At 35.0% G+C, this 6,000-nt stretch overlaps 1 pseudogene; it reads left to right on the forward strand.

Moving 5' to 3' along the window:
* Positions 1 to 6,000, forward strand: part of LOC142433494 (bromodomain and WD repeat-containing protein 3-like) — a 50,563-nt pseudogene extending 44,563 nt beyond the window's left edge.

Consider the following 6,000-nt stretch of genomic DNA (forward strand, 5'->3'; position numbering starts at 1 on the left):
GGAAGGAAGGAAGGAAGGAAGGAAGGAAGGAAGGGAGGGAGGAAGGAAGGAAGGAAAGAAGGAAGGAAGGAAGGAAGGAAAGTCTTTCCTCACTGGTAACTGTTTACCTCTTTTCTCCCTTCTTCCTTCCTGTGGCCCTTTCTTTTCCTGAAAGTTTTCTTTTTTGTTGTTTTCTTCTTTTTCCTGTTGATATTGTTGTTCTTAGGTTTATTTTATACCTTCAAGTAGTGGTTCTCAGCCCTGGGTAGTTTTACTCTTCTAAGGGGATATTTGACAATGTCTGGAAACAATTTTGGTTGTTCTGACTTGAGAATGACATTTAGTGCATAGGCCACAAATATGGTTAAATACCCTACAATGGCCATATAGTCCCTAAAACAAAGAATAATCCAGCTGAAAATATCAACAGGTCCAAGATTGAGAAGCTCTGCCTTACAATAACATATTTTTCCTCCATCCACCTGCAAAGTTTAGACTGACAAAAGAAAATCAAAAGCTAGTTATGTTTGATGAGAGGACAATTTCTGAAGTTCCAAAGTGAGATACATGCTCATCTCACCTTTGACCTATCAAATTTTCTGGGGGTTGAGTTGAGTAGCCACTACCAAGAAAAATCTTAAATAGTACTGATGCTTATGCACATTCTACCATTACTTACTCAGTTTCTCAATATCACATAAATACTCAGATCTCTAACTTGTTTTGTGATTTACGTCCAAGGTGTTGCTGATTTTGCTATTCAACATTCATTGTTTCATTTTGTCAGTTTAAACTGGCCAGTGGATCTACCTTTGTCTGAAAGAAAGACTCCATTGCTCTTAGGATTGTGAGACATTGAAAGATTTCATATTTTTTACTGAGACATGGTTCTAATTGTACTAATCTAGCTAGAACTCAACTGTTGCCTTAAATTGGCGTTGCTTAAACATAAAGCTATTATCATTTGTATTGTATTTATGCAGTTTGATCTTGGTTCAAAGTAACTTTGAATGTAGGGGATCTTACATTTTGATTCAAATACAAAATGTTGGGTGTTAAATATTTTCATTGTATAAGGGAAGTCTGGAGAAAGTTTATGGTGCCAGTAGGTGGTTGTAAATCCTGACATGGGGATGAAGTTTTACATTTCAGGAGAGTGTGGAGAATCCAGGCTGTATTTGGGAGTTGTGCAGACTTATGCTTTATTTCAGTGTCTTTTTAAGAAAATGAGGAACAAGGCAAAGCAAACAAAATAATGGGGCAGAACCCAAGATGGCTTTATAGGAGTTGATGCTTCTGAAGTTCATTTTTTATGTGAAGAATATCTACAGATTCAAAAACCCAAAAGTGGAGCACACATGGGCAATCCCAGAAAGGATTGTTCACTACTTAAAACCTAAATAGCATCATAAAACCAGAGAAATCACTGCTATCAAGTCAATTGTGACTCATAACAACCCTATAGCGCAGGGTAGGAGTGCTTCTGTGAGTTACTGAGACTGTAACTCTTTAGCAGAGTAGAAAATATTGTCTTTCTCCCTTTGCGGTGGCTGGTGGCTTTGAACTGCTGTCCTTGTGGTTAGTAGTCCAACTCATAACCGTGATGACATCAGGGTTGTCTTCTCTTGTCAAGGTGTAGATCTCTTGTACTAGTCTGTAATGCTTAAGGAGAGCTGTACGTGTGGTGAACCAACATGCAGGGTTTGGGCCCATGTTCACTAAAAAATCCTTGTATGAGTTTGAACCAGATATAGTATTAATTTTAAAACTTCTCATTGTACCGTAAGATTTTCCTATGCATTTTAACTGGCAGTGTTTTTTACTAGCGTGCATCAAGAAAGATGATTATACTTAAGAAACCATAATAGGACAAAAAGATAGGTCAAACCCCTGGGATTTAACAGAACGCTGTGCTTAATGTTTTTGGATAGTGGACTTATTTTATAAAAGAAGGAAATTTAGACTTTTCATGGATTAGAATTGCTGTGTTGTGTTTTGTACCCTGTTTTGTCTCATCTTAATATTCATTAACTTTATAAAGTAAATTTTAGTTATTAAGAAGTGAATCTTAAAAAAAAAAAAAAGAAGTGAATCTTTTGTTTTTTTCAATGAATATAACTCCTGCCATACAATTAACTGGATATAGTCGCTTCAGCCATATTTTCCCTTCATTTGCTTACCAGCACATTAAGATGCATAAGAGAATTCTGAGTCACTTATCATCTGTCTACTGTGTAGCCTTTGACCGCATTGGGAGAAGAATTTTCACAGTGAGTTTAACATTAATGACACTGAAGTATATTGGAAATTTGTAGCAATGGGTGCTAGACTTCATGACATTGCATTATGCTTTACAGAGAATTTATCCTTTTTGGATATGTGGATGTAGAAAAAAATGATTGGAAACTGAAAATCTTTTTCTAATATTGTATGGGTAAATTGGTGAACTATAATCCAATGTCTACTATCTTTGGGGAAGCAATATAAGAAAATTAAATTTTCCATATTTATATTCTATATACAATCAACTGAAAATCCAGAAGTGGTTACTTTATGTGAAACAAGTTTAGATTCTGAATTTTATCCCATTTTAGCAAATGTTTATTAAAATAAAGATTCCTTTTAGCTTAGTTCTGCCAAACTTAATTATTATTAACTACATTATTCCTATGAAGTACCTGAACCTATGTACTTATAAAGCTTATAGCTGTTTAATGTATTTTTATTTTAGTATGTGTTAGCTTTTAAATAAAGTTTTTATTAATCAGATAATATTGTATGCTTTCGAATACAGAATTGTAGCACACTAACATTTCCCAAGAGGCTTACTCTCATTGCATAAGTACTAAATTAACACAGAAGTATGCACGTCATAATTTTCTTTTTACAATGGTTTGCTACAATATCGGAGGTGATTTGTACTTGGAGAAAGTATAGCTCTAAAGTTCATTACAAATTCATCCACTGACAACTTTAGGACTCTAAAGATGTTACATCAGTATTTGCATGTTTGTGATCATAATGAGGATGATAATTGCCCTCTATCTTAACAGATAACTATTAAATAGCATCGATCACATTAGAAGAGAATTGCTTTTTACAATTTTAAAAACTCTTGAGATTCTCAGTAGGAAGTTTAATTCAGATTTTTCAACAGCCATTATTTAACTGCTTCAGGTTTGTTAAGAAATGCATGTAGACTTTTAGTTACATTTTTAAGTATTTGTAGAGAAAAATATTCAAGCAGTTAAAATAAATCTACTTTAAATCAGTAAATTAATGCCAAATGACTTAAAAGTGAGTTAAAACAGTTTAGAGTTATCTGGACTATGGATATTTTTTGAGGAGTCTTTATAAATGCCATTGCCAATTTGAATAGTACCTTTAGTGCTACCATCTAGTGTTTGTTTATTTTTATGACTCGATCCATATTATACAGAGAAGAAACTTCAACTGAAAATCTTTCAAGGAACTTAATACAATACTCTGTTTGATTATTGGAGGTGATGGGAGGCATATCTTATGTGTGTCTGTGTTGGCCAATTTCTGCTTAACTGTAAACCTGTGCTTTTGTGTTACTACAGGGTTCAGATGACTGTTTACTCAAAATCTGGCCCACAGATGATGGGCGTCTCCTTGCTACACTTAGAGGTCATTCTGCTGAACTATCTAACATGGCTGTGAATTATGAAAATACATTGATAACCACAGAGAGCTGTGATAAGATTTTAAGCGTGTGGTGTCTTCGAACTTGTGCACCAGTTGTAGTGATTCAGGGACATTCAGCTTCTATTACTTCCATGCAGGTAAGAAAAATGAAACCATACCTCGAACATGTGATGAAAGTTCATACACACACACGCACACACACATTGTGTAGATAACAACAACAGAAAGATCTCTTAGGAGAATTCCTCATAGACTGCAGACACATTTTTAAAATAAATATTCTTCATATGAATCTATTAATTTAGAATTAATTAGAAAACAGATAAGAGAGATTCTTCAAATACAATATGAAACAACTCCTGTATCTCTTCAGTTTGTAAAGAGGAGAGATGACTAATAAATAAATGCCTTAGGAAACACATTAATAGCTCTTGAACAAGATATAGATTCTAACTTGAAAAAATATGTTTTTACCAGATTTTGATAGTAAAAGTCTTAGGAACCGCCAAATAAAATTTCCCTTAATAAAACTTAATAAGTAGAACTTTGCCATCTTCTTTGTGATATTGGGAGCAAAACAAGAATCTTTTTGAAATGATCCCCCACATGTAAGTCAAAAAGATCACTTTTGAAAATGAATGAATTTTCATTTACTTTTCCTATTAGTATGCAAGTTAATGTTTTTTCTATATTAATTAAATAATATTTCACCTTTATGGGTTAGCAAGAATTGCATTGAATGTCTATTCAATTAAAAAACGTTGACGTCAGAATTTGACCAGAGAAAATTTTGTCATGGATTTTGTTTGCGGAGATTACCAATTTCTTGTGTTCCTACCATTTAATCTGATTTATTATTTCTAGAACCTGGGCACCCTCTCATACCACTGAAAATAATGTCTATTTGGTAGCATTGAAAAATATTTATGAAACTGATGGCTTTATAGTTTGGTTTACTACTGTGCTCACATTTCCTTTTGCACCCTTTGGATATTGGAGTGTCCTAGAGATTCATGGATATGCTCACGTCTGCATCTCCCCATGTCAGCAAATGGAAACTTCATTTTTTTTTTCAATTACCGAATGTCAAACCTTTGGGGTCATCTCATGCTTTTTCTTTTTCACCCCATTTCTAATTGGCCAACAAATGATGTTTGCTCTACTGGCAAAATAAATTCTGATTCTGGCAAATTTTCGGGACTTTGATCATCCTACCATTGTAGGTTTTAGGCCTACATTGAAATACGCTTCTAACTGATCTTCAAGTGTCTCCTGTCTTTGCTCCTGCCTCTACCTAGCCTTTCCTCAGTGGTCAGATTGATGTTAAAAGAGAAAGGACATCATGTCGCTACTGTTCAGAAACCCTGTAGATTCCACTCTCAGAGTTAAAGCCTGTGTCCTTAAAATGACCAACAAGGCCCTAGAAAACTTTCTTCCTTTTGACCTTGCCTCATAAATACTCACTTGCCCTTTCTTAATCTCCTTCAGCTGCTACCCTCTCTGCTTTATCTTGAACACGCTAGCTATTTCCTACCATTTGGCTGGCTGATTGCTGTCTCTAGAATCCTTAAATATCCACATGGCTTTCCACCGACCTCCCTGCACTTTATAAGTAGTGTGTGTAAGGGTCACCTCAGAGACACCTTCTCTGAGACCATCTTAGTGCTTTACTTGAAACCGTAAGCCACACACCACACCTGATTGGCTACTCTAACAAAAACACCCAAGTGGATGGCTTCCACAAATAAATTTATTGACTCATTATTTAAGGGGGTAAAAATGAAAATCTAGATCAGGGAGTGGGCTCTGTAGGGAGACATTGTCTTCTCTTGGCTCTGGGTAAAAGGTACATGTTTCTTTCAGCTTCTGTTCCTGGATGATCTTTATATGGTTAGTTTCTCTCTTCTCCCATCTCTGCTTGGTTAATTTGTTTAATCTTATTTAATCTCATATATCTCAAAAGAGATTAATTTACAGTACTCCTACACTAATCCTGATCGATTTACATAACAAAGACAATCCATTCCCAAATGAGATTAAAACCACTAACAAAGAAGCTAGGATTTATAAAAAAATGTTTTGGGGAAACATGTCAATCTATAGAAGTCCTGGTGACATTGGCCTGCTAAACATAAGATCAGCATTTCGAAAGCTCCTTGGGGGAAAAACAGGACTTGCTATTCCCATCAAGAGTGGTAACCTCAGAAGCACACGGACAATTCTACTCTGTCCTACAGGGTCAATACATGTAGGTATTGACTTGATGGCAGTGAGCTTATTGGTTTGTTTGTTTTTTGTTTCATTTTATAACTCTCTATTTCTCCTTCTTAGTTTTATGTTTGTGCACAGTAA

This window comes from Tenrec ecaudatus, chromosome X (assembly GCF_050624435.1).
Source record: "Tenrec ecaudatus isolate mTenEca1 chromosome X, mTenEca1.hap1, whole genome shotgun sequence".
In the NCBI taxonomy this organism is placed as follows: domain Eukaryota; kingdom Metazoa; phylum Chordata; class Mammalia; order Afrosoricida; family Tenrecidae; genus Tenrec; species Tenrec ecaudatus.